We start from the raw sequence: 21742 nt of genomic DNA, 5'->3' as shown, positions 1-21742 counted from the left end.
GCTAGCGAGCAACTTTTTCGTGGCCGAATGCGAAGACGCCAAATTCTCAAATTTTTCGCCAGACCCTATAGACACTCCAATTTTCGTTAGTTTTTTTTCACGCTCAGGCCCCCAAAACGCAGGTCGAACTCGTGAAAGAATAATAAACATTTGAATAACAATAGGGCTTCGCAGCCCGACGTTGTCGGCGCTCGGGCCCTAATAAACATTCGAATAACAATAGGGCTTCGCAGCCCGACGTTGTCGGCGCTCGGGCCCTAATAAGAAAAAACATTCGCATTTCAATAGGGCTTCGCAGCCCGACGTTGTCGGCGCTCGGGCCCTAATAAGAAGAAACAATACAGTTTCAATAGGGCTTCGCTGCCCGACGTTGTCGGTGCTCGGGCCCTAATAATAATAAACACTACAGTTTCAATAGGGCTTCGCTGCCCGACGTTGTCGGCGCTCGGGCCCTAATAATAAAAAATGACAGCATTTCAATAGGGCTTCGCTGCCCGACGTTGTCGGCGCTCGGGCCCTAATAATAATAAACATTACAGTTTCAATAGGGCTTCGCTGCCCGACGTTGTCGGCGCTCGGGCCCTAATAATAAGAAACACTACAGTTTCAATAGGGCTTTGCTGCCCGACGTTGTCGGCGCTCGGGCCCTAATAATAAAAAACGACAAACGCGAAATAAGCAAGCTAGCAAAACGATGTAAGCTGCACTCGGTCTAAAGACTGTATGCTTTCCAGTCAGCCACACCACCAGGTGGCAGCACATTTCCTTTAAAGTGACAATCTGAGCTGCAGGGATTACAAACATACTCGAACAAAAGCCAATATACATCAATTTAACAATACAAATAAATATAAACTAAGGAATTGACTCCTACATAAGCGATCTCTAATTGTATTTTGGGGTATCACAAAAACAATTATGCATACAGGGCTGGGACTTTAACATTAACGCGTTAAAAAAATTGACGCATTTTAATCGCACTTATTTTTGCACCGCGGAACGTTTCTCACTGGATGAGTTTCAGGCCACTGGTCTGTTAGACTTGGTTGAAGAAAAATAAACAATATTTTGTTGCTTAAGCTTATGTATTCAGTCATTATTCAATGGTATACTAAAAATCCATGTGAAAAAAATTACTTCTCACTGTTCTCAGGTCAAATATTTATATGCGATTAAAATGTGATTAATTAATTACAAAGCCTCTAATTAATTAGATTAATTTTTTTAATCGAGTCCCGGCCCTAATATATATATATATATATATATATATATATATATATATATAGTGACGCACTCAGGAGTGGTTAGAGTGGTCACCAGACAACACCAGACAATAATAAATGCACTGTCCACAACAAAACCAAATGAAATGCAAGTTTATTGACAGTTTGTGGGTGTGAGAGGTGCAGGTTAGCAGCAGCAGTGTTAAGTCAGTACAACTTGCGTAAGTAATCCAATAGAATCGTTGTCGTCCAGAAGCAGGGTCTAGGGCGGATTCCGGGCGGATTCTCAGGTAGATCAGGGCGAGGCAGGTGGGGGGGGGGGGGTAGTCAGGCAGGCAAGGGTCATACACGAAGCGGGTTCTCAGATGTTCCAGGGCAGTGGCACACAGCAGACTTCTCCTACAGACAACGATCATACACAGCACTTTAGTATCAACTCCTATGTTCTCGAGCAACTCCACCATTTGATTTCCCCTAAGGTACTCTCCTGTATGTGTTTCACGTCCCCTTTTGTGCCGTGTAATCTGGGCGGTGATTGGCTGCCGCCGAGTTTCTCCAACAAGGTTCAGGTGTTTTCCATCTGGCTGATGGCAGTGATGTCACAGGAACTCCATATTTGGGCATACGCTTGATTGGAGGTCTAGCTGACTGTGTCCCATGGGCTCCCTCTCGGGGCCGGAGTGTAAATTCCGGAAATGGCACATAATGGTGGTTTAGTACCTCTCCTTTTAGGCTCCTCCGTGGCCGGCTGTCACAATATATATATATTAAAGGAGCCTACATAAGCATATTATCATCATCATTGATGATCATAAATTCATTAATTTAAAAATTAATCAATCTGATATGTGTGGTGTAGTACTCATCTTTTAGATCAGAGGTATCATATTCCAGCAGCAAACAAATCTTGGTTATTGGCCTCTCCAGGACATTGGTCTGTGTTTTAACTTTGACAGTTCGCACCAATCCTTTAGAGTCTTCCATAACCTCTAAGACTCTTCCCAAGATCCAAGATCTATGTGGAGCAGAGGGATCGACTACCATCACTCCATCTCCAGGTGTGAAGTTTCTTCTCTGTTTACACAATTTCTGCCATTCGACGCAGCTGGTCATCCCTTGCCTGAATCATCGTGTCGATCACCGTATCAGACAATTGAATTTGTCACGCTCGACTGGGGTGCAAAGTTCCACGACACTGGGACCTTATACAAGTGTAAAAACATGACATTTCGTGCCGCCATTAGGTGGCGCTCTGATTGTCAGTCAAAATTGCAGTGCAGACGCATTCAAGGTGAGACTCTCATCAAACTTGAGAAGTTTGAACCAGATTGGACAATGGACACTGAAGTTATAACAGTTTAGAGTGTTGTGAAGCAAGAAATTCGTCTGTGTTTGTGGTGTAGTCCTGGCCACGCCCTTTGACTTATGTAAGAACTTTTGATGATTTTTAATTGGTGAGGCCTAAAGAACAGCTCACAAAGTTTGGTAGGAATCAGAACAACCCTGTAGGAGGAGTTTGTTAAAATATACTGCATGAAAAAGGGGGAAAATCGCTTAAAATTGCACATAAAATGCAAAATGGCTGAGTTCCTGTTGGGTTTAGGGCATGGGTCCAAGAGGCTTTTTTGTACATCTCTACATGTTCTATGTACCTACAAAGTTTCATGGAGGTACGTCAAAGTTAAAGGTGTTCAATCTCTTAAAAGGAGCTGTAAAAGTGTAAAAACATATTTCCAGGTACCATCACGTGGCGCTCTGTCCCTCAGGTCAATATTGCAGTGGATACTTGTTCAGGGAGAGACTCAGTCTTATCAAACGTCAAGTTTTGAGCAGATTGGACATTGTATCCTGAAGTTACAACAACTTCTGTACACTGGACAAAACGCCACGCCCTGGCCACGACCTTTGACTTATGTAAGACCTTTTGATGATTTTGCATCGTTGTGGCCTGTTTTCTCAAGTTGGCTTTATTAAAATCCCCAGCCACAATGAAAGCAGCCTCGGGCCGTGAGGTCTCCGTCCTGTCGATAACTCCATACAGCTCGTGCAGCGCTTGGTTGGTATCAGCGTCTGGTGGTATATAGACCGCTGTGAGCACAACCGATGTAAACTCCCTGGGCGAATAATAAGGTCGGCATCAGATCATGAAGTACTCTAAATTGGGAGAACAGTCCGATGAAAGTATCTCCACGTCTGAGCACCACTTGTTATTCACCATGAAGCAGACACCTCCCCCCTTGCTCTTCCCTGATGTCGTTGTCCTGTCCTGGCGGTGAATGGAGAATCCGTGTGGAACAATGGCGCAATCTGGGGCTGATGGGTCAAGCCAAGTCTCCGTGAAAACCATAACGTTACAGTTCTTAATGTCCCGTTGAAACGCCATCCTGCTCCGGAGTTCATCCAGCTTGTTGTCCAGTGACTGGACGTTCGCCAGAAGGATACTGGGGAGAGGAGGCCGGTTCTCACGTTTCCTCAGCCTGACCAGCACTCCAGCCCGCGAGCCTCGCTTCCTCCGTCTCCTCCATTGTCCAGGTGAAGCAGCAGGTAACCAGGGTAGATCGCCGTTGTTTGCGGGTGGTGAAAAAGTGCTTTCCACCGACGATTTAATGCGCAGAAGTTTTTCTCTATCATATCGTATGATAGGGCTCGCTTTGGCCGTTCGCCTGTTGCCAAGAGTTAGGCGTAAATATAAAAATAAACTAACAAGATAAGCTAAAACAATAAAAAGTTGAGGAGGAGCTTGAGACACGGCAGCCTTCCTCGACGCCATTTTAGCTCACACAATAAAAATTAATACACATGGCCGAAAGGGAAAGCGGGAGAAGCCGAGGCTTATCTAGTCCCGCCCCCATTACCCACAGGGGGGAAAAGAAAGAAAAAATAATAAAGTAAAAAAAAAAAAAAAAATAGAAAGTAAAAAATGAAATAAAAAATCAACATCATAGTCTTTTCTTGTCTTTTGCATTTTTCGCTTGACATAACATTTTCTTTCACTTATGACATTTGACATACTATGTTACAGCAGTAGGTGGTACAGAGAGCTGGAGTCCAGTGCATACAGATTACGTGTGTGTCTGCACACGTGTCCATATTTGTTCATCACGAGTGAACAGCAGTCTCATCATGTAACAAAGTCTGAAGGGGGTCCGTTCGACAGAGAAAAAAAAAAAAAAGTCCAGTGTATCTACTATTTGTTGGGATGGTGTGGGAGCCCCCCTTTTTTCCCCCCCCATCCCGTCGCAGCACCATGCCTGCTGATTCGTGCCTCAGACCTTATCAACTCAAATGCACTAATCTGTACCGGTCAAGTGTTGAATATACATACTTCTTCTTAAAGCCACTCAGTCTTGGTCTTTTTTTGACTTCGTCTTCTAACACATTCCATTGTCTAACACCTGTGACCGATAAGGAAAAGGATTTTAACGTAGTTCGTACCTTCCTTTGCCTGAAGATCATGTCCCCTCTGAGATTGTGTCTCTCTCTGTGTATGAAGAATTTTTGCAGGTTCTGGGGCAGAGTTCTGTTTGATGCTTTGTACATCATTTGTGCTGTGCGATAGTTTATTAAATCATATAGTTTGAGTATTTTCGATTCGATAAATAAGTGATTTGTGTGTGCCCTGTAGTTGGCGTAGTGTAAGATTCTCAAGGCTCTTTTTTGGAGAATTAACAAGGGCTGTGTGGAGCCTTTATATGTGTGTCCCCACACCTCTGCACAGTATTGCAGGTGCGGAGAGACTAGTGCGCAGTATAACAGATGAAGTGCTTTTTGATTTAGTATTTTTTGTACTTTCCAAAGTATGGACACTCCTGGCCAACTTCCTTTTTAATTGTGCTATGTGTGGCTTCCAACTTAACATGTCATCGATAATCACTCCCAGTACTTTATTCTCACTGACCCTCTCAATATTAACTCCGTTTACTTGAATGTTGGGACTGTTGCTGCAGCCTCTTTTACCATATAGCATGTATTTTGTTTTTCCAAGATTCAATGATAATTTATTTATGTTAAACCACGCTTGAAGTTTAGCCATTTCCTGATTTACTGTTTCCACAAGTTGGTTCAAGTCACTCCCCGAGCAGAAAATATTTGTGTCATCCGCGAATACTATTAATTTCAGAGTATCTGACACTTTACATATATATCATTTATGTATAATATAAACAGCTTTGGACCCAGAACTGACCCTTGTGGGACCCCACAGACTATGTCCAAGCTAGTCGATGTGTTATCACCTATTTTAACATATTGGGATCTCTTGTGTAGATAGCTCTTGATCCACTGCAGTGTTACACCTCTAAGGCCATATCTCTCCAGTTTAGCTATTAAAATATCATGATTAACAGTGTCAAATGCTTTTTTCAGGTCTATGAAAATTCCTATGGAATATTGTTTTTGGTCAATAGCGTCGGTAATGATTTCCACAGACTCTGCTAAAGCTTGAGCAGTCGAATGGTTCCTTCTGAAGCCGTATTGGCTGTCATATAACAATTTATGTTTGTTGATGAAGTTGTCGAGCCTATTGTTGAATAGCTTCTCTAGAATTTTTGACAGTTGTGGCAGTATTGAAATTGGTCTGTAATTGGTAAACTCGTGTGTGTCACCATTCTTAAACAGTGGCACAACCTTGGCAACTTTCATTTTGGTGGGAAATGTCCCGTTTTGAAATGACAGATTGAAAATGTATGTCAGGGGTGAAATGATTCCTTCTAATACTTTCTTAATTTGCCTCATGTTCAGGTCGTCAGCGTCAGTAGAAGTTTTGGCTACGCATTTGTTGACTAGGTGTCTAATCTCTGTGTCCTTCACTGGTGTGAGAAACATTGAGCTGGGATTTCTGTCTCCATCCTTATCAAAATGACTCCAGGGCAGGGGTGAGTCAGGGATGTTATTAGCTAACTCTGGCCCGATGTTTACAAAGAATTGGTTGAAACTATTTGTTATGACCTCCGGGTTATCCTTTTATTATTAGTCACGTTGTTTAGAATATCCCATAATTTTTTTGTATACTCCATGCTTTCTGCTAGTAAATTGCTGTAATATTCTTTCTTGCGTTCATTTAGGATAGAGTTTAACTTGTTCCGATAGCGTTTGTATCTCACTTCTGACTGGGCCGTCCTTGGGTGCAGTCGAATAGTCAAAAAATAAGGTCCTAACTCCTATTCCTAACTCCTATTCCTTGACCTCTGGGGAAAACGTCACGGGGTTAAGGAAAGGCGATAGGAGAACTCAAAAGGACTTAGGAATAGTGTAGGGAGTGTGATGAGAGGTTGTAAGCCCATTGTATACATCATGTTAATGAACTCATCGATTTCCGTGTTTTGTTTTGGGTTGAGCAAGTCAATATTTATGTCACCACAGATAAAAACTCTCTTCTGGCTTGTTTCAGAGAATATTTCACCCACACATTCCTTGAAGTCTTCTATTTTTGAGTCAGGAGCTCTGTAAACACAGCTTATAACTATATTTTTGCCTTTCGTTACACAGATTTCAATTGTGTGATCCACAGCTTTAGACATATTTTGTACTGTCTCATAATTGATGTTACTGTCAATGAATAGGGCCACTCTTCCTCCACGTTTGTTCCTCCTGTTAATACATACAAGATTATATCCATCCAGGAAAAAATCTGTGCCTTTGTCTTCATTAATCCATGTTTCTGACACCGCGATGATGGTGAAAGGGCTTTTGAAGTGACGTAGATATTCCTTGATGCGGACAAAGTTGGTGTATAGACTCCTGCTATTAAAGTGAATTAGAGACAGTTTCCCATCCATCTCAATGCTATCATTGTATTGAACTTCAGTGTAGTACTGACATTTCCCAGTCATGTTGAAATAGAAATGGTTGTCCGGGTCAATTCCTTCATTCGGGTCAGATAAGGTATCAGATAAGGTATAATCCACATGTCGATTTGTAATGAGCTCCACACTTCCCTGCTCAGCAATCCTTTCAGATATTCCCATCAGTGTTTCAGTCCGTGTAAGAACCGTTGAACTTTGCTGTGCTGTAGTTATGGAGTGTTTGTGAGCCATACCTTAGTTATCATATTTCTCCAGCTCATCCTTACTCCTGGTCTGGATTACTTTGACCTCTTCTGCTGATGCTCTCTTTGTTTTGATGTAGATTCTGCAGTTTGCCGTCCAGGTGTGTTGTATCTTGCCATCCTTCCTCAGTTGACGAGCTCTTTTGGCGATGTCTGCGTTCTTTTTGGTGAGGTTCTCGTTGATGTAGACGTCCAAGCCTTTGAGCTTCCTGCCCTGCCTCAGCAGTGCAGTCTTGAATTTTCTGTTGGTGAATTTCAGCACAACAGCTGCAGTCTCGCTCCTTCGGGGTAAGAGGTGACATACCACGACGTTGTTGAAGTTCACCTCGATGTCTTTGCCAGTCAGGAACTCGGCCACCTGCCTCTCCACAGATTTAATCTCAGTTTCATCCGGCTCCGAGGTTGCAGCCGCAACCGCCTTTGCGTAGGTTGGAGGCCTGATTTTGAGGCCAGTCACAATCACCTCATTCAGTTTACCCTGTTGGTCCAGCTCCTTTATCAACTCGTCTTTCTCCGCAACCTCCTCCCGGAGTTGTTTGACTTCAGCCATCAAGTTTTGGAGAGGTTCCATCTTTTTCTTCATGTCTTTCATGTCTGTCTTCATGTCTTTCAGCTCCGCCATCAGCTCTCCCTTTATTGCCTCCAGGCTTCCCTTCATTGCCTCCAGGCTTCCCTTCACTGCCTCCAGGCTTTCGGTCAATAAGTCCAATTTAGAGTCAGTTTCAGCGTGGTTTTTCTTCGGCGGCGCCATTGTCACACTTTTATTTTTAAGAACAAGAAGAAGTTATCTCGAAACTTGTTTTTGTCTCAGCGCGCTCTCTGCTGCTGCTGCTGCTGTCTCCCAGCATTTGTTGTCTCATTAGAACTACAAAACCGCTACACGACGAGGCAAAGTTACATAGTGCGGTTACAGCCACTAGAGGGCCGCAGAGCAAATGCGGACGTGCCGTTCCCCCGGTTTTGAGGTGATGAACCACTGAAACTATTTTGGAAACATTATTTGAAGGCACTAAAAACTCTTTAGTGTTGCTTTAAAAAAACATGATATATCGCCCAGCCCTATCCTTCTCTGACACAACTCCATAAAGAGAACATCGAACTACGTGATAAACTGGAAAGACTGGAGGCGCACAGTCGGAAAATGTTATTTTTATTTTATTTGGAGATGAAGCTCCATTTCTTCTCTGACCTCACATCGGATATGGCCAAGTGGAGGGCAAAGTTTGGAGAGATTTGGGAGAAGCTCAGGACTCTGGGCGTAAAACATGGAATTATTCACCCGACCACCCTAGTCATTACGTATGGAAACGAGACGCCAAGATTCACGGATCACCAGGGCCCAGTATTTCAAAAGTGATCCGACTGGATTATCCTGGTCGGATTGGATTAAATCGTGATCTGATCTGAAAACTGGGTATTTCAACACAGATCCAGAGAATCCTGATCCTGAAGATCAGGATTCAGCTTTGGTAATCCAATCCTCCCTTGAATCCAGATAAAAGGCTGGATTTGGGTATTTCAAATCGTAAAGCAGAGATCTGGATCAGCTTGATACCAAAATTTCAGGATCATTTGGATCCCACCTCAGAGGTGGATTTGACTTGGATTGACAATGTCTCCTAGATATTGTTACTCAAGATGTTCATTACACTTAATCTAAATTGTCAGTGCATTACTTGAAACAAATTGGAGTAATTTAAGAACATTTAAGGTGTAGCAAAAGTGTTTGGCTATGTTTGTGTACAAACTGATTATTTTACTTAACCAAATCAGATGCTATTTTGCTTTAAATTACCACAATTATGTTTAGTGAGAGCCTTCTACATAAAGGGAGACAAATTAGGATGGAAAAAAAATGTATCTAATTGTGTCACTGATCAAGCTATAATAGGCTACATGAAAATAATGCAACTACAATTTCAAACACTTTCCAGCACTTTATTCAAAATCCAACAACTTATCACTGCAATTGAAGCATTTCCAAGGATTTCCAGCACTCATACAGACCCTGTCCTTAATAGCTGAGTGGGCTCTGAAAGTAGAAAAAAGGGAAGGAGTATGAGTAATATCTTTGTCTTCATTGGGAATCCACAATAGTCACAGAAATTGTGTGCATGATGACAACAGCATGATTTTCCCAGCATTACTGTAGCATTCTGACACTTTTGAATGAACTGCATAATTCATATACAACACACATACACAGTGTGTGGTCTGTACACATGTAGCCTATTTTAAGTCTGCTGTGTTGCCAATGACGTAACGCTAATAAACTCCGAACAGGTTGATGTTAGTTTAAACAGTTATGGTATCATGTATGTCAGAATAATTACCTTGTAAATCAAACCATGGACCGCAAAATTCATAAACAAAGCCAGCGACCGCTAGCCCGCTAGCTGCTTAACACGCAAGTCAATGGAGCCGAGTTAGCTACCGTTAGCACGGCCGCGGCTCAATTAGAGATCGCTACAGCCTGGTTTTAAGTACGTGACAATTCATATAGTTAGCTAGCACGATATGTTGGTTGGCGTTCATATGGTCCTTAAATCGCTAAACATTAGACGACGGTAAACTTACATTTTTGACGTGAAAGTCGTGCTCCCAGCTGCTCCTTCCGTGAAGTAGTCCGCCATGTTTCAGATCCGGAGGCGGAGATTTGAGATTTGGTAATCCGTATCCAGCCAGGTCGGGATCACGGTGATCCACATGGCCAGTGTTTTGAAATACTCAGATAAAGTCAGCAGGATCACCTTGATCCATGACTGAGAAAAGGAGGATTTCATTATCCGGATTATTCTGATCCGGATTACAAGTTTTGAAATACTGGGCCCAGGGCCCAGTTTTTAATCTGGATCAAATTGATCCGGATTGTGAAATCCCATGTTTTGCTATCCAGGATCATCTGATCCATCTTGCTTCTATGCCAGTTTTTCCAAAGGAACATTGGATGGATCACTCTGATCCCAATGCCAAATTTCAAGATCACCAAATCCTGTTTACCAGAGCCTTAAATGGAACCAACAGTGTAGCCTACTGGTTTAGCAAAGAACAACAGGTAGGCAAAATACCAGTGGCCATAAATAGCCATTGTTTGTTTTAATTTTAGGAAACAGAAACAGTGTAATAAACAGAAACATTTTACAGTTGTTATTTTTTTCTAATGTTAAATAAAACAAAAAATGCTATCCAATAGTCAAAAATCATTCACAGGACAGATACCAGCTCTTTTCATCTCTTCCTTTTAGGAGTTGTATCTCCATCTTTTGTCTGCTGCAGTTGGGTAAGCAAGATTTGTTCTTTACCCAGTTGAATTTGTACTTCTGCTCGTTCGGTTTCCCGTTTCAGAAGCAACTCATAGCTGTCACCATCCTGGTTTGTAGCTGAGGAACGTGTGTTTTCTTGAAGGAAGGTCTTGGACTGTCTCCCTATCTTCCTCCTCAATCACTGGAGTCAGGTCCAGCAAAAACATTTATCTGCAGGATAATTTTGCTTGCATTCTTCTGTCATAGTCTCTGAAATTGTGGCCTCCTCATCTGCTTCTATGCCTTCAATGCCATGCAGAGCCTCTGATTTTTCTCCTCCTATTATATCAAGGACCATATCAGTGAATTCCCCCCTCTTATTTGGCTTGTTACCTGTTTGGGGTTTTTTGGCTTCAGTAAGGTCTTTTGTTGCCTTTGCCTTAAGGTTCTTCCACTGCAACATCACTTGTTTTATTGTCCTCTTCTGGTCAGACCCAGTGGCATTGACATGATTGGTAATGTCCTCCCAAATGTTGTCTTTTCCTTTCTTGGTTACTTCTCCACCCTTTGCAGAGCTGAAACCTCCTACTATCGATGCAAAATTGCCCCAAATACCCTCCACCAGTGCACAGGTTTCTGCCACACTGAAATTAGGCCCTTTTGAGTCATGGTTCCAACTCTTTGGTGTAGCCAACACTGACCTTATAAGCCTTGAGCATGATTGCTTTGGCTTGTGCTCAATTTAGGCTTACACGACTCGGCTCATTGCTCGTTAATGGGTGAGACCAGTTAAACACATCATGACTTTGAACCTATTTCTCCTAGCATACAGAGGCATCCACATGGCGGGTATTGTTCATCGTTACCGTAGGAGAAGGTACCGTGAAAGGGTGTGAGCGTGCTTAACCACTTCAGCAATACACATCAAAAGAACTGTGCACGTTTTTGCTTTGGGAGAGATGACATTAAGTACATTGCAGATCTTGTCAGGCCAACACTCCAACGCCAAACCCAAAGGAGTGGTGCTTTATTCGTGGAGGAACTGGCAGGCTTGGACAGAGAAGAGGACTCCGATGCAGATTGGGAACGGGTTAAACAGGCTTTTATTCAGAAAATTCCTTAAGTATCAAAACATTTATTTATCATTTATAAAGCTTGCGTACGCACAAAACGGGGCTACGTCACTTTCCACGCAAATGTTGTGATCTATAAAAAACAAACTTGACGGGAAAGTGTGCGTACCCGTAAGCAAACTCTGAGGCATGCGTACCGGTACGCACATTCTGGAGACTGGAAGGGAATCAGCAGTAAACGCGAGAAGAACTAAATATTTTTGATGACTTGAACACATTTAATTACACTCCATATCAAACGTTAGATCTGCGTTATCATGTTGAACTCCAGCAATGTGTTTGACGCTTTTAATGAGTGATCGTTTTTTTCAAATAACACCTTCTTTTAAAATCTGACTTGTATCTTAAATCAAAAATAATTTTGAAATATTGAATCAGCGCTGTCACCGCAGGAGGAGGAGACGGCCCAAATGCATGTAATGCAGTATACAATACAATACCTTCCATTAGATCACTGTAGAACACAGCGGAAATAACTAAATATTCTCCTTATTTATGTGCATATGTCATCAACACACATACATACAGCCATGAAGGCATCTTATAATTGTTACACTTATCCTCGTTTTTAAACCACCAGAGCACAGAGGAAATGCGCTATAATGAGTGGCACGCTCGTGCACGCTCAGTCGTGGAGCGTGGAGAGCGCAAATTTATCGATGACCCCGAGCCACGGCCCCCTGCCCGACTGGAGGGGTATCAACAGGGCGCAAGAATCCGTGAGGATGTTATGCGCTTGTAATATAAGGAAGACAACAATCAATGTTCATTGTAAACGTATTATTTTATTTATCACAGTGCGAGTTTGCCGTAGCTCATCTGCAACGTTGTTGATGGTGGTGATTGTGTCTCGCTGAAGTTGCAGGACGGCATCAGTGAGCACCCGACCGCTTGATGTGCCAGGCGCCCGGGGTGCGCTGCTGCTTTGCGCCGGACCCGGACGCTGTGCCGAGGGCCCGTTACCGTCACCCTCCTCACCGTCACCCTCCTCTACGCCCAATGCTGCAGACTCTGGAAGGACAGAAACGATTTAACGTTTTGTTTTATATACAAATACAAGTTTAAAATCTGTTTACCCTTATCCCTCTGGTCTCAGTCGCGTCTGTGTCTCCCTCCTTTTCGGACACAATCCCCGTCAAAGTCACATCAAAGTCAAACTTCCTCAAATACTCTAGCAATACATTAAATCCATGTTACACTGCATGAAAAGTCGGATTTTCGTCCCTGTAAACGCCTGAAAATCTCCCTAATTTTCGGGAGTTAACGACAATTTACAGGCTGCGAACGCCGCGTTCGTCTGTGCCGAAAATTGTCGGAAACGAACCACAGCGAAGGCTCTAATTAGCATATGAATAGCAGCAAAACCGCGCCTGGCCAGAGATGGCTTGAATATCCTCACTCAGGATTGGATGAAACCACTAGTTTTAAACAAGTATAATCGCTCGTGATTGGTTGGCAGATCTGGTCATTATAAATGTAAAGCCAACCCACGTTGGCAGATGTGTTACTATTGGTCAACCTGATGAGTCATTATAAATGTAAACCCCACCCCCGTTGGCAGATGTGTTACTATTGGTCACACTGGGTCTTTTAAACAAGAATAATCACTAGTGATTGGTTAGCAGATCTATCACTATATATATATACATATATATATATATATATATATATATATATATATATATATATATACACATATATATATATATATATATATATATACACATATATATATACATATATGTTTATATATATATATATGTATATTTATACATATATATACACACATATATTTATTTTTATTTATTTATATATTTATAAATATAAATATGAATGAATTTATTGAGGAAAGGAAAAATTGCCAGGAGGAAGTATTCAAAGAAAGAGCTTTATTGACAACACAACACACAACTGTACAAATTTGCCCACACAACAAACAAATGAACTGGCGACATTCTGTCCGAATTTGGTCAATTTTACAGCCGCCCGTGGTGCGTGGCCCTGTACTTGGGAGTCTTCTCTAATCGCGACTGTAGAGTCGCACAGAGCTCGGTGAGCTCCTGGCTATGAGAGGATGGAGGTCGCACAATCCATCCAGACACCCCGCCAACGACGCCGTCCTCCTCATTAGACATCATGTCTGTGGTGGTGCACTTCAAACGGTCCACCTCATCGCCAGCAAGCACACTCCGTCTCGCTTCCAGCAGCTGTAAAACAATCAATAAAGACAATCAGTACTGCGCGATGCACTGCGCATGGACACAACACATCTATTAATGCACCTGAAAATAGGTTTAGGTAGGTTTGGTCACATTGACCAAAAACGGATCTAATAAGTCTTACCCTCTTTCTCCTGGAACGACTCCGAGCTGACGTCTTCACAGCTTCCGCCTGCGATGCGAGATCAGGCTGTGTGTGTCTGAAGCTCCTGCGTACCGTTTCATAGTATGTCTTACAGGCAGCTGGAAAACAATTAAATGAGTGGTATGAATAAGAAAACTTAAGTCACAGTAAAATTAAAACAAGGAAGAAGAAAACAGTAAAAGTTACTTACACACAATGGCGTCACTATCAGCGTCATAGAAATCCGGACTTGCGGACAAAGCTCCGAGCAAGTAAGAGGTCACAGCTTCGTTATGAGGCGAGGTTCGTCTGTGAAAACAAAATGAACAGTTAAGATCGGTATCTACTGTTAACGCATCTATTTCCTTATACAGCAGAATGAAAGCATATTCTTTAAATCGTACCCTTGCTCCGGTTCGTAGCGCCTACAATTCGTCTCCGAGTTGTGAAGACGGCGTACTGCTTCCTGTAAAAGACCAACAACATACACTTAACAAAGCAACTTAACGTTACACTGGTTCCTCTCTCTTGTTCTTTTACAAGGCTACTATGCTACTTTTAGCTTGGACTATTAGCTTTTAAGCTACTTTTAGCTTGGGCTTGCTTTGCTAATTTTAGCTTAGCTAGCAGTCACCGAACATATTCTTACCGCAATCATCCTGAGAGTCTCCAGCAGTCCTGGATATAAGAATTATAACATTTAAACCACATTTTCTTAAGTGAAGCCTCTCAGAGCAGCATCCCTCCTGCCGGTGAACGTGAACGTCTCCGCCTCGTTCCCCCCACTGAATGAGGCGCCCGGTGTCAACGGACAACGGTGCACGCCGTTATTAATCACCGTTAGTAAATATATAACCACGGTTTAACATAAGCACTATATTATTAGTTAACGTCGGTAAAAACGGCACATTTTCCGCTTCGCTTGCGCTCGCTAACCCCTAAATGGTAAATTACCGTCAGTAGGCTAGCCGGCTGGCAGGACCTTCGATTCGTAACGTTAACGTACAATGCCAACAACAATAAAGTAACGTTCATTATCAATACGATTTAAAAGTCAGCTGGAAACATAAAAGTCATGTTACAGTATACTTACATGTGTACGCGGTTTGTGTCGGGCTCCTCGCCAGAATCACCGCAGTCGTCCGCCATTATCCAAAACTTGTGAAGTCAGACGAGCCGCAATGCATTTTGGGAAGTTGAGTAGATTTAGCAAGGTCCGCTGTACTCAGAAATTCTTGCCAATGCAGTATACATCCGGGCATTTCTCGCGTGCACAAATTCACATACTATTGTATGTGAACGCACTACGTACTCAAATTTACGTCACAATTAAGTACGAGTAGGACGTTAGTATGGCATTTCGAACACAGCCGAGATCTATGATCTATGAACCCATCCTTGACCCTCTAGCAGAACTACGACCAGCCATTATAAAGCAGTTTATAGTTGTTAATGTTGTGTCAAAAGGTACTGCATTTAAACATGTTACTGCGCAAGTTTCCTGGCTTCATCCCCATCCGGACAGACATTTTTATGGAAAGCCAATAGAAGTTTGGAGCTTGCAGGGAACAGACACGTCATACCCAGCATCATTTCTGCCTGTTGAGCGCATTGCTGGGAGATGTGTGGTTAACACATCCACTGTGCATTTAAGCAAGATTTTCATTTACATGTTAAAGCCTCCCCTAAGATTACGGGGAGGGGGGTCATGGGGGGACAACTGCCAAGCAAGGCCCACGTCAATTCCCGGCAATTTACGTCAGTTTTCGGTGTTTCCTGCAAATTGCCGTTTGCAGTCGTAAACCTGAACTTCCACGGCAATTTACAGGGCCGCTTACTGACGAAAATCCCACTTTTCATGCAGTGTTAGGAGCGGAAAGATGTCATTTACCTTCAGATCACCGTCCGCTCCGTCCCACTGCGTTGACTGCAGCAGCAATGTGTTGCCCCTCGTACTGCGTCTTTTTATTCGTGATCCCGCTGCTGTGACCACTAAATTAAATTATTGTCCGGGCCTCCACCTCCCCAACAAGTGTCTCTTTCTCCGTTTCTGAAAAGTTACGTTTCTTCGGTTTTTTTCTGGCCTGTCGCCGTGATTCACCACACGGAAACGATTGCATGCCGGCTCATTAATATAGTAAAATGTGGGCGTGTACTGGGCGGGATTCAGGTACGCACACTTGTAGGTGATCCTGTGATTGATAAAGGGAACATTGCGTACAGCTTGCGTGCGCACAGTTTTATAAATCAGATTTTTTTTTGGCACACGCAAACTTTGGCTTTTTGGCGTACGTACACTTTTAGTAAGGATCCTACGCACAGTTTTATAAATGAGGCCCCTGGGCTGGAGGGACCCGACTGGATGAAAGATGAAACACTGACACAAGACAAGGCGAAACGCGGACTTAAATACACAGAAGGATAATGGGAAACAGGTGGAAACAATCAGGGATCAGGGATGACGTCAGACCGGGGACGCATCAGGAAGGGCAAGTGACCTGAAAAGAGAGGGGAGTTACTTTTTCAAAATAAAACAGGAAATTTCACAAGACAAAAACCAAGACAAGACAAACCTCTCTGCGGCGTGACAGGAACAGTGCTTAATTGCTCTGTGCTTTTACGCATGTAATTGGTGACAATATGGGAGTGAGAAAATCAACTGTGAGTAATGTGGTGAAGGCTGTATCAGTAGCACTGGGCAGTCTGATCAATCAATTTGTTTCCTTTCCCAAGGATGACCAGACAGCTCAGACTAAGCACAATTTTTTTTCAAATGGGGATAATGCCTAGCACTATTGGTGCTATTGATTGCACTCATATGCATATCCAAGCACCTTGTGAAAGGGAGTGGGAGTATGTCAATTGAAAGGAGAGGCACAGCATCAACATCAAACTTGTGGGAAACGCCAAGCTCATAATCAACAACTGTGTTGTGAAATGGCCAGGGTCTGTTCATGATCCACGCATTCTAAGAGAGTGCACTATACAGACAGTTTCAATCCCATCAACCAAATGGCATACAATTTGGAGACAGCGCGTACCCACTCCTAGCATAGCTAATGACCCCTTTTCCAGTTGCAAACACACCTGAGCAGGCATGCTTCAACTCCTCACATTGCAGAACAGGATTTGCAATTCAACGCCTAAACGGAGTCCTGAAGAGACGGTTTGCGTGACTAAACTACTTTCGCATACAACCCAAGGGTGGCATGCAACATAATCCTTGCCTGTATTGTTTTACATAACATCGCCACCAGGTGTAATGTTCCTCTTGATGACAATTTTGATGGACCTGAGCCTGATATAGAACCAGAACAGCCGCCAAGGTTCTTACCAAATGAAGGACACATTGGACATGCAATTAGAGATGCAATTGTGAGAAATTACTAGACTAATTAGTCTACTGAATGACTAAGTATATTTTTTTGTTGTCATTGGTATACTGTGAAATCATAGAGCTGTGAGCAACAGTTACATTTATTTGAAAGCTGATAGCTTTGAGATTTTTTTTAACATCTCAGATGTGATCAGATGTGACATGCTTCATAGATTTTCTTTATATCCGTGGTCACTGTCTTGATGAATGATTTGTATTCATATGAAGAAATGTATATATCATCAGTAAACATTGATTTCGTGATCATTCACATAAAAAAAAAAACCTCTCTGATTTTATTTGGTTCGAAAGATCACAACTGAATCCACCCTTCTGATAGGATCAGGATAATACTGTTTGTTGGATCAAATAGATCCCAAACAGAGTTCAAAGTTTTAAAAAACCCAAAGAGCAGGTTTGATCCAGATGAAATGAGAGATTGGATTACATGATCTGATCTTATCCGGAATCCCTCCTTTGCCTTTGAAAAACCCATTTCCAAGATTTGATCCAATCCGCGATCCGAAATCCCACTGGAATGCTTTTGAAAAACTGGGCCCAGAAGGCGGAGGCTTACTGGGACGCTGTGGATAAATCTCTGAAACCCGACTGAACTGTATTATAGGTTAGTTTCATGCAAAGCCTTAAATGAACACGGACTTTTTAGAGTTGGCAGTAAGCATACTGCATGTTAGGATTCGCAACGCGAGTTCGGACCCCAGAGCAGAAACTGACCCAAGTCCAGGTTAGGAAGGAAGTAACAAAGTTCAAAATGTGCAAAGGTGCAGGCGAATTTAGGAGCAGGTCAGTGAGGCACACCAGTAAACTGTAACGGAGAGAGAGACAGGTGAGTAACAGGTAATCAAAAATAGGAGCACTAGAGAGTAGGAGGAGTGTGACCTCTAGTGACAAAGCGGAAAATTCTGGCAGGGAACTGGTGATCCAACCGGAGCTTTTATGGAGAGTGGGATGAGATGAGTGATTGCAGGTGTGCCTCGTCAGTAGGGTTGGGCACCGAGATCCAGTTCCAAACAGGAACCGGTTCCTAACGTTAAGTTCCGGAACCATTACGAAGATGTTTTACAACCTGAGATTGCTAACGTTAGCCAGGCTGGTGACTCCACGGCTCCGCGATGTGCCGAGCCTGTTCACCTTAGTGGCAAAGGGGAAGATGTCGGTGCAACAAAAGGAAGGTTTTACAAGTTGTTTCTTATTGTTTATTTGGTATTCTGCACCAGGTTAGCCCATCAGTGGGAGCACGGTAACATGTTAAAGTACCTGCAGCATCATACACATGTGTAAATGTGTTTTCATGAGGTATCAAAAATACAGCTCTCTTGTGGAAAGTGTACCCCTGTGAAAACTATTCATAATTTATAAAATTAGTAAAGTTCATAAACAGTAAAAAGTTAATAGAATTAAAATTGATGGAGAAGGTCGGACTATTTCATTCAGAAAGACCATTGGTTAGCTAGCACATTTAAAATATCCTAAACTTGTTTGACCCTGCCTCTTAAAAGAATCGGAATCCAGAATCGTTTGGAACCGGAATCGAAACAAGGAATCGGAATTGGAATCAGAATTGTTGAAATTAAAACGATACCCGACCCTACTCGTCAGCGACCAGAACAGGCAACGACCATGCCTACAGCCGGCGCAGCCCCGCAGGGAAACACCAACCCACAACACCAGAGCAAGAAATACAATACAAAAACCAACCCAGGTGACAAAAACACAAACCGTCACACTGGACTTACTAAGAAATTGGGCCCTAGTTTCGTAGACCGGCACAGGGTGGCGCAGCCGGCGCAGTGCAAGTTTCGACCCGCGCAGCCTTGCGCACCGTCAGTTTGGCAGTTTGGTGGATCACCAGTTTGGTGGAAGATGGGTGTGGCGGCGCAGCAGGGGGAGGCGTCACAGATTCAGCTTGGCGTAGCGGAAGTTTCGTGGCAAAAAGCCTCGCCGAGACTGCGCTGAAAGCTCGCCAGCTCCAACCTGGTCTACTTTCGGCACAAGGCGTAAGGCGTAAATAAAGTCCATTCATTCAATGCGAATCACAGCTGGCGGATCGGAAGTTTGGTTGACGGCGCGCAGTGCGCACACGTCACCGAGACCTCACAGGCAGGTTTCCACAGTTCCAGGCACATTTACATGCAATAAATAATCACAACAAACACTATTTAATGCAACTAACTGAATCAACACGTGAATTTATATCTATATAGATTGTCCCGTCACATCTGACGTCAGATCAAAGGCGGATGGCACGCGTAACGGAAACTCAGCCTCTCGGACCAAAACATCTCCCTCTCTCTCTCCTGTTTTTTATAATATCGGCATTGTTATTATTATGATACGCGCGCACAGCGGCGGCGCTGCTTCTGTCATCGGGTTGTCAAGTGACGGAACTTGCACTGAACCTCCCCTAACGCATTAAAGGAGAGGAGAGGAGCTCATTTGATTGGTGAAGATCTGAATCGGCTGTGTTTATCCCAGTCCACGCCTCGTCTCCTCCTCGTCTCCCACTCACGCCTTCTTCTCCTCCCTCTTTCCCACTTGCGCCGGTGGGCGAGTCGGGAGGTGTGCCTGCGCGAGCCTGCGCCGGCCTGCGCGGTGCACGAAACTTGCAAAGTCCAGGCGGACACACCCCGTCGGCGCGGCGCAGGTGCGCTGAAAGCTGACTGCGCCTGGTCTACGAAACTAGGGCCCATTGTGTTGATGTGTGTGTGTGTGTGTGAGTGTGTGAGAGCGTATCTGCAAGTGTTGAGTGCAACGTAGGTGAGTGGATGCGCGTGGGGGTCGATGGTTGGGTGCTTACGTTGTGTGTTTAAAAGGTTTTGTTCAGAGGAGAGCTCTGATTATTGTGAGAAAAAGTTGGTTAAAAATGTTACTGGTGTACACTAGCGCATAGTCCTATTTTACCAAAGGGATTGAGGTTGGGTCACTTGAATATTTGTAATTCCCTCCCTCTTATTTTACGAAAATAGCTCACCGAAAACATTTTATATGAGATTTTCAAGAGCTTGTGGGAGGCGGTGGCACCCCGTCTCTCTTACCCCTTTTCCACCGAGGCATTTTGAGGGCCGGTTCGGAGCCGGTGCCCAATCGCGAACCAGTTCTTCCTGTTTCCACAGACAAAGAGCCGGCTCTCGGCCTGGAAAACTGGTTCCCGAGGGGCCCCAACTCCTAGCTGGGCTGGAACCGGGCCCGGCTTACGTTAGGGGCTCGGGGCGGGGTTTACGCTCGAGGCAACGGGGGAAAATACGCCGCTGCGGAGTTTTACTAACGTTACTGTTCCCGGTAAGTTTCACTTTTAAAATGTTTCACCTCGTTGCAAACCAACGACACATTTCTGTTTAGTTTACCAAGCTAGTGATTACGTTCGTAACAGCAGCAACTAGTGGCTTTGATTCCTCGGGTAATGTAAGCTGACCGGCTAGCTAGCCAGCTAGCGTGATATTGCTAACAACAACGTTAGCATGCCACTTTCTGACTGCCGTTGGCTCACTAAACGTTACCAACTACCAACGTGGCTCAACATCTGTGTTCACGGCGTCGTGGACATGTTTGTGATTAAACCGCTGTTCTCTGGTTTGTGTTTGTAGAGCTGTCAGACATCGGCGATATTGAACGGAGGTCCAACCTGCAGATGACTAAACATCAAACACTCCGATCTATTGATCACACACTGTTCTACACTTTAAAAAATGTTGTGATTTTAGTATTTTGTGTATTTTATTGTTGTTGTATTATTTGCCAAAATAAACACTTTTTCTGAAGAGACATGTCTGCTATGCTTGAAATGAGCGCTGTGGGGAAACCTCAGACGTATACAGTGACGTAATGACGTGGCTCTCTGGGCTCTCTAGCTGGTGGAAACGCAAACAGGTTCTCGGAAGGTTCGCAAGTTGAACCAACTGCGAACCAACTGCGAACCAGCACGGGCACCGGCCCGGCTCTTGAACTAGGTTCGCGTTGGTGGAAAAGGGGTATCAGATAACATTTAGGTCAGCAATGGGGATACTAAAGTAATAAACAGTTCAACACATAAAGCTGTAACCTGAACAAAGAAAACTTTAGGACATGAGGTCATACAAAATTCTTATAACAGAGTTCCACTAAGAACCCTTTCATTTTTCAAGGGTTACGTCTAGAACCCACACAGGGAGTTCCACTAAGAACCCTTTCGTTTTTCAAGGGTTTTATCTAGAACCCACACAGGGAGTTCCACTAAGAACCCTTTCGTATTTCAAGGGTTTCATCTAGAACCCGCACAAGGAGTTCCACTAAGAACCCTTTCATATTTCAAGGGTTTCATCTAGAACCCACACAGGGAGTTCCACTAAGAACCCTTTCGTTTTTCAAGGGTTTCATCTAGA

At 43.5% G+C, this 21742-nt stretch overlaps 1 protein-coding gene and 1 pseudogene across 2 annotated transcripts in view; both read left to right on the top strand.

Annotated features, from left to right (window-relative positions):
- Positions 1 to 21742, top strand: part of nmi (N-myc (and STAT) interactor) — a 117898-nt gene that overhangs the window by 78491 nt on the left and 17665 nt on the right. The gene's annotated exons all lie outside the window — the stretch shown is intronic.
- Positions 8471 to 17377, top strand: LOC311022082 (putative nuclease HARBI1; annotated as a pseudogene). Its single transcript has 2 exons — positions 8471 to 8527; positions 16579 to 17377. The product of its transcript is annotated as a putative nuclease HARBI1 (transcript).

Source organism: Eutrigla gurnardus (assembly GCF_963514095.1).
Source record: "Eutrigla gurnardus genome assembly, chromosome: 12".
NCBI lineage: Eukaryota > Metazoa > Chordata > Actinopteri > Perciformes > Triglidae > Eutrigla > Eutrigla gurnardus.
The sequence above is the reverse complement of the archived record's forward strand: the minus strand, read 5'-3'. Positions and strand labels throughout refer to the sequence as shown.